The 13,003-nt window shown below is 35.1% G+C and overlaps 1 protein-coding gene across 1 annotated transcript in view; it reads right to left on the reverse strand.

The window, feature by feature from the left end:
• LOC123678954 (basement membrane-specific heparan sulfate proteoglycan core protein-like) overlaps positions 1-13,003 on the reverse strand; it is a 308,827-nt gene that overhangs the window by 261,036 nt on the left and 34,788 nt on the right. The window lies entirely within an intron of this gene.

The raw sequence follows: 13,003 nt of genomic DNA on the forward strand, positions 1-13,003 counted from the left end.
GAAATGAAAAGAAACCTTGCAAAAAACACTTTCATTTATTAAATTTACTGTATAAAAGAACCGAAAATATCAACTTTTTTGAAATAGAAACATAAATTGAATCACAATAAATCATAACAAAATAATAAAAAATGAAGTTTCTTAATATTGAGAAACCTGCAGGCTTTGCTTGATTTAATTATAATCTATCCAGGATCTAAGACACATGAGGCATCTTATAGATTTGTCGCCTAACTCATTGCGAGTTTTTGTAACTATAAGAGCAGCTCTGGAGAATTGTCTTTCAACAGGAGCTGAAGATGCTAGCGTTGATAAAAAATCCTTGGCCATTTTGACCAAGTTTGGAAAGATATTTCTGAAACTACCAAAATCTACCAATAGATTTCATAGTAATGTGAGAAAACTACTAATAAAGTCACACTGGCAAATGCTTCAGTCTCTCGGCGCTTGAGGAATCCCCTTATTTAGCAGGAGTTTGCAGAAATATATGCCGTGCGACGCGGGCATATCAAGCTCAAGTAATATCAAGTAGCTTGATATCAAGTCAAGCAAGAAATATCTAAAATCAAGTCAAGTCAAGCTCAAGTATGTAAGCTTTCACGAGCTTGAAAGTAGTTGGTTAAAATGTCGAGCTACTTGATGAATCCCTAATTAGTTTATATAGGTAACACCAATCATAATGAGCATATATGTATTGGCACTGCAAAATACATAAGCCATTATAGCAAGATGACTTCAGCAAAATTTTGGTGTCAACGTTTTGGGTGGGATTTTTCTAGAATGATTTGATGCTATAATGTTATAAATGACCTTTTAAATAGCACAACTTTTTTAACTTCATTGATGATCTAGAGCTCAATATTGTAGGAAATAGGTGCTATAAGCACGATGATGCTTCACCACACAGAGAGAGACAAATATCTGCTTGAGTAAATGAAAATTTCTGGACACTAATGCCATGACCACCTCATTCACCATATCTGAGTCAGTTAGTTTTTTATTTATAGCGATATATGAAGCAGCTTGTCTAATATGTTGAGAGCACATCTCATCAGTAATCACTTCTTAGAAACCACATATGAAGCGACTCTAATATGATCCTTCGATGTGGGGCTTAGGTTCAAGCCACAGGTTAACATTTCGAAAAAATTTTAGTTTAACTTGAACCAAAAAGATCAAATTCAAATCAAGAAAACAATGGAACTCTAAATAATCTTTCTGACAAATTTTTTCCTACTCGCGTTTTACTGTTCCATGTGAAACAACCGAAGTAGATCTAGGTGGATCGCAACTTTCTCAGTTGACCGTAATCCAACTTGACAGATTTATGAAACAACGCCGAAATCCAGAGGGTCTATACATAATCATCGGATGCTCTTCGAAGAACGGCATATTCGATCCGCAAAAAAAAATAATTGTTGCCTACCCGAACTCCGGCTAAGATGTCTGGAGGTCATTCCACCACCGGCATAGGAACAGTTGATTCACCGATACGGGCAGGAATACATGCAACTTAAAGGCTGCCACCAACCAACAAGATTTCATCATTGACGGAAATTCCTCGCGATAATTGATAATATTCATTTTATTGAATGGACTAGGTTATCTTGAGTGCCACTATTTGATATGACGGATTCATATTAATTTATTTCCTCAAAATTTTGTCGACGAACTGTGTAAATAAAAAAAATTTCCTACATAAAACAATAAATCACAATTGACGAATCCAATATAGAAGCTAACGATACAAGATTTCCGAAAGAATTCTTTTATTTTCTTGTCGGATACCCAGTGAAGGATCTACCGGCATAGTGACAGGGACCAAAGGACGGAGCCCCTTCGGCGAGCAGAGCGAGTCTAATATAGATACAGCCCTTTGCGTAAGTCTCCAGAGACTTATGTAAAGGGTGTTTTTTTTAGAGCTATATAACTTTGAATTGCAATAAAACAACGATGGATTATTCGATTGACATGAATTTTATTTGTCCGCAAGATATTCTTGTGGCATTACATTTGAAATATGATTTCTGGCATATGACTGCCGCGGCTGGCTCGGATGTAGTCCAATCTGGACGTCCAATTTTCGATGACTTTTTCCAACATTTGTGACCGTATATCCACAATAACACGGCGAATGTTGTCTTCCAAATGGTCAAGGGTTTGTGGCTTATCCGCATAGACCAATGACTTTACATAGCCCCACAGAAAGTAGTCTAGCGGTGTTAAATCACAAGATCTTGGAGGCCAATCCACAGGTCCAAAACGTGAAATTATAGGCGGTCACCAAACGTGTCTTTCAATAAATCGATTGTGGCACGAGCTGTGTGACATGTTGCGCCGTCTTGTTGGAACCACAGTTCCTGGACATCATGGTTGTTCAATTCAGGAATGAAAAAGTTTGTAATCATGGCTCTATACCGATCACCATTGACTGTAACGTTCTGGCCATCATCGTTTTTGAAGAAGTACGGACCAATGATTCCACCAGCCCATAAAGCGCACCAAACAGTCAGTTTTTCTGGATGTAACGGTGTTTCGACATACACTTGAGGATTAGCTTCAATCCAAATGCGGCAGTTTTGTTTGTTGACTTAGCCATTCAACCAGAAGTGCGCTTCATCGCTAATGGACATAGTGCGCGATATGTATTCCGTACAGAACCATTATTTTCGAAATAAAATTGCACTATTTGCAAGCGTTGTTCAGGCGTGAGTCTATTCATGATGAATTGCCAAACCAAACTGAGAATAAATCACTTGACAGCTGTTAAATCGGTCGCCATCTTGAACAGTAATGCCAACTTAAAGTTCTATAGCTCTAAAAAAAACACCCTTTAGATACAGCCCTTTGCGCAAGTCTCCAAAGACTTATGTATATTAAATCAGATCCTAAACGAGGCGTCCTAGAGCAAGATATCTCATATTCAGAATTAAACACATGTTCAGTTCCTATGAGTTTTCGTCATGAGTGAAGCGTGTTCGTTTGTGGAAACCTTTACGGCCACCAACACGGCGAGGTTTGCATCCTCGACTGGCAGGATCTGATCGAACTGTACATCAGAATTAATATGTGGATCACATTTTGGTGCCGAAAATAGAATCGGTGTGATGTAATGTGAAATATTAATCGTCATCGATTCTAAAATGGAAATCGCAACAACTCTTGACAACATGTTGATGATGATGAATGAACATATGTAGGTAGCCATGACTTCGCGAATGGTGCTAATTGTTAGGGTGAATTATTTATCGTAACGATTGCACTGCTGAAATTCAATACAATTATGTAGTCGTATAAAAAATTATTCGGATGAAAATGTGAGAGACCTGAGCGAGATTGCTGACGTAATAGGAGAATAAGAGTAAGAAGAGGAAAGTAATGCAGAGGCGCCATATCTCTTACATGCTAGCTGCAAATCTATCTTCTCAGATTCAGGGTAAATGAAGGTTTCAATGAAATCAATAAAAATATCATAACAAAAATTCCAGTTACATACCCACACAATATCTGTTACTATGTAATCATCAGTCCACATACCTGTAAATAAAAATTCATTTGTTAGTTTAATATATAAAACAAATTTTCAAATTGATAGTTCCTTGCGGATCTCTGAGATTCCTCAGTTAAAGTAATTCAATTAAAGAATGAGTAACACCAAATGGTTCAAACCCACGGTTGCCATATTTGTTGTGCTAATTAAGTTTTTATTTCAGCCAATTCCCTTGATTTCACGGAAATAGAAAATAAATCTCGGAACAAAGGTTTCTTTCATCGCATTACTTCCTGTGCCTAATTGATATTTCGGATCTGGACCAATCAGTAGGTGACATACTACCAGATTATTTTCAATATTTGGAACGATGCCACATTTTGTTTTAGTTCGACACGAAACTGTTACAAATGGTTTAACCACCTGGTTACTTGGCACCCTTTCATTACATGCAAAATTGAAAGCTAAGAGGTTAAACGGGCGGTCAACAAGCTCAAAACTTGTTTATTCGTTAAATGTTTGATAAGAATCCACCTGTTGCTGAGACTTTGCGAAACTAAAATGGCATATCCAGTCAGAATGCAATCTGAAAACATTTTCCTTGGAAAATCTTAATGCAAGAGGTAAAATACGAGGAAAGAATCGAGGGGTAATTCATTTTTGCGCTTATTGCGCTTATTCAATTTCGAATGCTGATAAAATATTGATTTTTGAAAGGAATAACCACAATTCAAGCAAAATCTTGGCTTGGTGAAGAGTTTCCAGGGTCTGCGCCAGAAAAATCAACCATCATTGATTGGTTTGCTAAGTTTTAACGTGGTGAAATGAGCACCGAAGACGGCGAACGCAGTGGACGCCGAAAAGAGGCTGTCACCGACGAAAAAATCAAAAAAGTTTACAAAATAATTTTGAATGACCGTAAAGTGAAGTTGATATCATCTGAGCGTGTACATCATATCATTCACGAATATTTGTACATGAGAAAGCTGTGTGCAAAATGGGTGCCGCGCGAGCTCACAATCGATCAAATGCAACAACGTGCTAATGATTCTGAGCAGTGTTTGAAGCTATTTAAGTGCAATAAACCTGAAGTTTTGCGTCGATATGTGACAATGGATGAAACATGGCTCCATCATTTCACTCCGGAGTCCAATCGACAGTCAGCTGAGTGGACTGCACACGATGAATCGATCCAAAGCGAGAAAAAACACAAAGAGTCAGCTGGCAAAGTTATGGCATCAGTATTCTGGGATGCGCAAGGTAGGTATAATATTAATTGATTACCTCCAAAGGGGCCAGACCATCAACAGCGATTATTATATAGCGTTATTGGATCGTTTAAAGGATGAAATCGTTAAAAAACGGCCCCATTTGAAGAAAAAAAAAGGTGCTGTTTCATGAAGACAATGCGCCGTGTCACAAACCAATGACAAAATTGCATGAATTGGGCTTCGAATTGCTTATGCATCCACCGTATTCGCCAGATCTGACCCCTAGCGACTTTTTCCTGTTCTCAGACTTCAAAAGAATGCTCGCTGGAAAGAAATTTAGCGCCAATGAGAAAGTAATCGCCGAAACTGAGGCCTAATTTGAAGCGAAAGATAAATCGTACTACAAAAATGGTATCGAAAAGTAGGAAGATCACTATAATCTCTGTAACGCCCTCGAAGGCAACCATGTTGAATAATAAAATCGAATTTTGCCAAAAAAATATATACAAACTGAATTTCAACCTAAAGTCAGATCTGTTGTTACGGAAATACTGATTATTAAATTTTCCATATTCTTCTTAAATGTTGTCTGTTTTTTATGCTATCAATTTTCACAAGAAGAAAGGAATTGATATTTTAAATCTAACCCAAATTTTCATTTCAGTCGAACACGGAATTCTCCTAAAATGCATATTTTTATCGCAAATATTGAAACCGAAACCCAAAATTGGTCGAAATACTTTTTCTTCTGGTAGATTTGGGAATAAACCCTCCAGAAACTTGAATAAGTTGAAAATTCAATTAAATTCTGTTGACAATTTACTCTGCATCTCTGAAATCGGTATACACACCCAGTCCATTGTTCTATCAGTTCAATATGCAATTATGTGTACATTTGCTCATTTACTCACTGGCTTCAGGCTCATGTTAACAACGCCCTCACAATGACAATTATAAGCAAATCAACTCGAAGAATTTCTTCAATCTTTTGAGGAAGTGAAATTTTATGCAACATTGATGATGTGGAAATGTAATCTTCTTTCAGCAAATTTCTAAAATTTTCGAATCATTCGTTGAATTTTAATAAATGTGAAAAGTAAAATGACATAAATCCAACAAGGAAAATTTACATTAGTAGACCTTGTGAACTCTGTCCACAATAATAATCAATTAATAATTTATGTTGCACTTTAGAATTTCAATACACAGCGTTATTCATTCACTAATTGAACATAATTTTCTTAAGAGTTAATGTAGTTGTCAACAAAATTGTCTATTATTTTCGCAATTATTTAATCCATTTTTGATATCAGATAATGATCTCATCGTGGAAAATTGATACCATCTTGTTGAACTCGTCATTTTCAGTTTATGAATACAAGTTATCCATAAATTATTGTAAAATCATAGTGACCTTCACTATTCGCAGGTTCAAAAACAGAGAATACACAAAAGTATAATAACAACTGATACAAAATTAATTATTGTCAATTTCATAATTTCATAATATAGAAAAGTAGACAGTTTTAGTGAAAAACTAAATCAATGGTAACTAACATGTTACAATCATTTATAAAGACCCTGTAACACACTTCATCCTGAATTCCGAAAAGTCTAAAGAACAAAGATATATGTCAAACTATAAAGCATTAAAAAAACAACAGAGATGTTTCGTCGGGTTACAAACGTTTCAAACTGAACATCAATCAAATCTAATTGTCTATGTCACAGTCTGGAACGTTTCCATATCAGATCAATTACTGTGAATCAGGTCCAGTTGGCATATTCCCCTATTGAAAACTTCATTGGATTGTTGTTTTATCTCTTGATTTATTAGAGAAACAAGAAACAACTACCGAAGTTGCTATAGTAACACTAATCTCAACAGCAACAATTTTGAATACATCGTGAATAAAAGCTCAGATGGAACAGATTTGTAGGTACTTACATCAGAAAGTGGTAAAACCTATAAAGCTGAATCTGGAGATATGGACGAGCAGTGAGGAAAAGTATGAGATGTTATTCAGAAGAATGCAATGATTGCTAATAAGTTAAGATTAAGATCTCAAAATGATTGACGTTAATTATGTTGATGTTTCTTTATTTGTACATAATTTACAAGTAATTGAATAGTAAATTACTCGATATTCCGAATCGGAAATTATTCTTTTCCAAGGCATTATCGATTATTATACATACATTCAGTTCTTACATGATATTTGATTATTGAATTCTGATATACTTGATTTATTCTTTAATGGACTTCAATGATATTCTACTAATGAATTCCATGGTAATAAGAATCTATTATAGCAAAAACATATATCAAACTCCGACAATAAAGATAACAAAACAATAAAACTGAACAAATAGAGAAATAAGGAAGATACAAGTTTGAAGACTTCAGTTTTGGATTTATGAATATGTCAGGGTCTTAAGAAACATTTACAGAACGTTCAGAAGTAATAAATGTTAATCGAATTCTTATGCTCGCTTTTATATGTTGATTTCAAATACATATAATATTCATTAACATCAATTAATGGTGATTTGAAGTCTTTTAACCCCTTCTGAATAGAAATAATCTGATAATTTATTGCACCGAAAGAAGAAGCACTAGCAATAAATGGTACCATGAGGAACTCCTAAAAGTTCTAAACAAATTTATGTACATAATTGCAAAATAACAGACCATACTCAATTATTTGAAAATATAATTAAACTTTTCCTAGTTATTGAATAAGTAAGGTATAATATATATTTTTCTGTAAATTTTTCTCAAATTCTGCAGTCATAATTTGATAAGAAAAACTATTGGAACACAAATTTTCAGATTGATGATGTTTAGGGTTATTTTCAGGTGTTCTCAAATATTGACTGGAATATTACTGTTCTTGAAGTGACTGTAGAATATATCTCCGCATCTTTCACTATTTTTGAGTAATTTTCTTTAAGCCTTCTTAATATCTTAATATCATCTACTAGTAATTCGACTATTGTACACTAATTAGTTCTCTGTGCAGTAGACGAAAAATGAATTAAATTCAGTGAAACTTAATGAATGCATTATGCTAATAATTCGCGATAAAGATATCATAAGACATTCACGGTGTTGACAGTTTTCTTTTTAATATACTTTTCAAGAAACTAATTAAGAAATGAATAAATGAATTTAATTGAAAATCAATATGTTTCCCCAAGGCGTTATCAATTATTTATACATTCAACACAATGGCTCCACAGTCAGCTTATTATTTAATTTAATACGATGCATCAATGAACCTAACCCACAATATAGGTAGGTTCATCCTATAAATTTATCACCATTCACTCTAAATTCGTGATTGAAGATAATTGATTCCTAATTACATCTCATATATTTGTTTCTTCCTTGAGGACAACCAATAGATATACTAACTGACAAACAAACTGCAACATCCTGAAGGAGCTGTTGAAATTTTAAAATTTTTTGGTAAAACATAGATAGTAGGTATAACAAGGATTAAATGATTATAATTTGGAGAAATTTCTTTGTCAGTATAATTTCGAAAGCTGTAATTGAAACTTCACTTCTGAATTGATTTTGATTTATTTTCTCAATTCGCGTTTGTAAATGTGTAAAATGTCGAGCGTCCAAATGTTCATGACCCCTTTGAATTCTATAATTTGAAGTATCTAATCATAGATCGATTAGAGTCACAATCAACCAAAATATGAAATTAAATTCTGGAAAATTATTATTTCAATTGTAAGTGATGATTTGCATATCTATTTCACAGAAGAGTAAGAAATAAGATTTTTGGAGCCATCTACGGCTCAAATAGTTAATTGATACCAAATTTCATAAAAATTGAATAAGAACTGTAGCAGTAAAAACTGTTGCAAATACTTTCGGACACAAAGCTCGACAGATACACATGAATCCAGAGTTGTTTAGGATGTTCTCAAATATCATATACAGGGTGGCCATTTGAAAACGAAACAGACGAGATTACAGACGAAATAAAGTTTTTCGATAGAAATGCTCGGACAGGTCGATTTCTGTTTCGATGGGGACAACTTAAGATGTAGGTTACGGACGCATAGCGCTTCAACCCTTGCTGCTACAACCCCCAAGCCCAATTTTTGAATGGGGAAGATGGGGTGAGTGATACCTCAATTTAAAGGTATTTTTATACTGATTTCAGCACAGTAATTGTTTTTTCATTTTATGCATTAGTTCTCGAAATATTCATGCGTTAGTTAGTTAGGAAGGAAGCCACAGTCATGGTTGTTTTGAATCTCAAAACGATTTTTCACAAAAAAACACTACAAGTGCCATGAAAACACCACTTCATTTTCAAATACTTAGTTGAGAATATTTCGAGAACTAATGCATAAAATGAAAAAACAATTACTGTGCTGAAATCAGTATAAAAATACCTTTCAAATGAGGTATCACTCACCCCATCTTCCCTATTCAAAATTTGGGGGTGAGGGTTGTAGTAGCAAGGGTTGAAGCGCTATGCGTCCGTAACCTACATCTTAAGTTGTCCCCCTCGAAACAGAAATCGACCTGTCCGAGCATTTCTATCGAAAAACTTTATTTCGTCTGTAATCTCGTCTGTTTCGTTTTCAAATGGCCACCCTGTATAATATTTTGTCAGCGGAAACTTCGAAATCACAGACCAATATTTTTTCCTTCCAGAAGTGATCACAAAGTTTCGGTATATTCAGTCAATAAAAAAAAAATTCAAAATGAGTTGAAAATCGAAGAATTCTTTTGAGGCCAAGCTTGTTTCTTCCTTTCAACACTTCATTTGACTTATACCACTCAGTAAAATACATTCATTATAATCCCGGAAGAATTCGTACGTGCAAAATGATTCGATTGGTATAAAAGTATCTAATTATAGAAAATACGCCTAGACCTAAATATACGAATCATTAATTTAAAAATCTTTACTCAACACGAGCGCTAATGTATAAACGAAATAAATTTGAAACACTTGTTGGAAATCACTCATTCCAAACAAATACATTAACCTAAACAAACTTTTGTGAATATCTGAACTGAAAAAAAAAATTATCGTCATGTTGGTTTACTATTTCCTATTATTAAACCGCGAATTGAAAAAAAGCTGTAAATTTTATATAACAGTTTTGGAATGACTCATGGGGTAATAAACAGCGTGGCGCTTACAAAACAGTCCACATGTAATACTTCCAATGAATTTTCTCTTGATGAAGTTTGTGTTTTTATGTTTCATAGTTCAAATTTCCAACTTGAAAATAATTTTCTTATAAACAATAATCTTGTTCTAATAATCTAGAACAGGGAGAATTGTATCATTCTATTTCTTATGAAATGCTGGTCATACGAGAAAAACCTTGAAAAAATAATCGAACTGCAACACCCTGTATCTCTAAAAGGAAGCATTTACGAGCTCATGAACTTTTTTCCTAAAATTATCCTAGGAAGCTCTCATTTTCGCTTATAACGGTTGTTTTTTTTCGAGATATATAACTTTAAGTTGGCATTACTGTTCAAGATGGCGACCGATTTAACAGCTGTCAAGTGATTTATTCTCACTTTGCTTTGGCAATTCATCATGAATAGACTCATGCCTGAACAACGCTTGCAAATAGTGCAATTTTCTTTCGAAAATAATGGTTCTGTGCGGAATACGTATCGCGCACTACGTCCATTTTATTTTGTTTAGCGATGAAGCGCACTTCTGGTTGAATGACTACGTCAACAAACAAAACTGCCGCATTTGGAGTGAAGCTAATCCTCAAGTGTATGTCGAAACACCGTTACATCCAGAAAAACTGACTGTTTGGTGCGCTGTATGGGCTGGTGGAATCATTGGTCCGTACTTCTTCAAAAACGATGATGGCCAGAACGTTACAGTCAATGGTGATCGGTATAGAGCCATGATTACTAACTTTTTCATTCCTGAATTGAATAACCATGATGTCCAGGAGCTGTGGTTCCAACAAGACGGCGCAACATGTCACACAGCTCGTGCCATAATTGATTTATTGAAAGACACGTTTGGTGACCGCCTAATTTCACGTTTGGGACCTGTGAATTGCCTCCAAGATCTTGTGATTCAACACTGCTAGACTACTTTTCTTGACCATTTGGAAGACAACATTCGCCGTGTTATTGCCGATATACGGCCACAAATGTTGGAAAAAGTCATCGAAAATTGGACTTCCAGATTGGACTACTTCCGAGCCAGCCGTGGCGGTCATATGCCAGAAATCATATTTAAAATGTAATGCCACGAGATTATCTAGCGGATAAATAAAATTCATGTCAATCGAATAATCCATCGTTATATTATTGCAATTCGTCAATTTCGTAAAACTTGATACAAAATGAACATCTATCCTATTCGATAATTCATTAAATAAGAAAACAAAATGACTGATATAGCCACAATGGATCCTGTTGAACTTGCATTGGAATTGATGAGAATTAACATAAATTCAACTCAGATCATCTAATTTTAGCATGCATTATACAACATCAGCAAATGAGGACGCTTAGTTATAACAATATTCAAATTAGACATTGTTTATAAAACTTAAGATTAAGTTAAATGGTGACCAATCTGACGAGAATTCGAATATACAACTTGAATTCTTGAATTAATTTCTATTAGAGATAATAATACCAAAACAATTTAATCTCATATCGTCTTCGAAATTGATCGAATGAAAACCTTATCTGTATTGCGGTTATAAAATTAGGGCAAGTAAATCTTTAATGGACGATATTTAGAGCAGACAGTCTTGAATGGAGTGTTAATTTTCAAATGACAGTTTCAATGAAGATCAGTCATCATTCAAATGAAGACACCAGATAAATTAGTACCATAATTTACTACTGCCTTGATTCAATTATGGTGACGATATCTATTGTTATCGATCAACCCATTATTTCAATGAAGAAGTTCAATAATGAATCATTCCAGATTTGGAATAGTTCCGAGATATATAAAACATGAGTTTGATTATTAACCTTCTCCAGACTCCTCCCTCACACTTATATGTGAGGAAATATGACGTGCTGGAAGCAATAAGAATATCAAGCAATGGGAAACTGGATAGGACATATTGAATCAATTAGATTCAAACCTCTTTGCAAAATCCTTGGATGTGATTCCAACTATATTCGATTTCAAAGTACCTTTTGAAACGGTAATTGTGCAATGAACTTCGTGAAGCACTTGGATAAAGAGTCCTCCATATGGTATTGATGGATCAAAATCAGAAAGAGCAACAGGTTTTGAGGTATATGGGCCTAAAATGAGGATCTGTAGATCCCTGGGAAGTGAGCCCTCTATCTTGCAAACCGAGATACTAACTGTTTTTACTTGTGCCCAAGAGTTTCTCAAAAGAAACCTCACTATCACTATGGACAGCCATGCTGATATCCCTAGAATCATATAGCTAGGGGTCTCTACTAACATGAGAGTGCCGTAATATCATAAAGCAACTGGCCAAAGGAAATAAAGCAACTCTACTATGAGTACCGGGGCATTGTGGTATTGAAGGAAACGAAAAAGCCGATGAACTTGCAAAAAGGCATCAAGGTTAACACCAGTTGGTCCTGATCCCTTATGTGGGCTTGGAAAAGACCAATATGAGGCAGCCGTCCAACAATGGTAATGGGACAATAGAAAAACCCTCTGGAGAAACACTTGCTTAGGCAAAGCAATTTGTGGTGCTTTCACTGACCTATACCAGAAAGCTTCTGAAGCAACCACGAGCTGAGATTCAAGTAATGGTGGGACTGCTGACACTGTCGATGCAAACACCTTTTGTACCGCATAGCTAAGTCAGCAGATGATATGTGCAGGCTCTTTGGAAAGGAAGTAAGTAACAGCCGAACACATAATGTGCAAATGTCCGGTGCTGACTGGCCTAAGGACCACTCAAATAGAAAACGTCAGTTCTGAATGCTCACGAAGTAATATCCAAGGCTCCTAAAGATGTCGTCGGTTTCGTTAACCGTATCAACAGCCTTCCTGGGTTTGTATGAATAGGTAGTGTTGAGAACAAAAGATCAAATTGGTCACAGTTCCCGGAAAGCTAACAGAGCTGCCACGACCCCAATAATAATAATAATAACCTTCAGACTCGTTGGAGTTGAACTTAAATATGAACCCAAACATGGTTTGAATCTCCCAATAAGTAAACGCTTAGAATACGTCCGCGAAAAAAACTTCTAAGATTCTCTTTATCAAATTCTATATTCCGCGATTCACAATCTGTCAATCTATTTTTTCAAATTTTATGTGTTTTACTT

Source organism: Harmonia axyridis, chromosome 4 (genome assembly GCF_914767665.1).
Source record: "Harmonia axyridis chromosome 4, icHarAxyr1.1, whole genome shotgun sequence".
NCBI classification, from domain to species: Eukaryota; Metazoa; Arthropoda; class Insecta; order Coleoptera; family Coccinellidae; genus Harmonia; species Harmonia axyridis.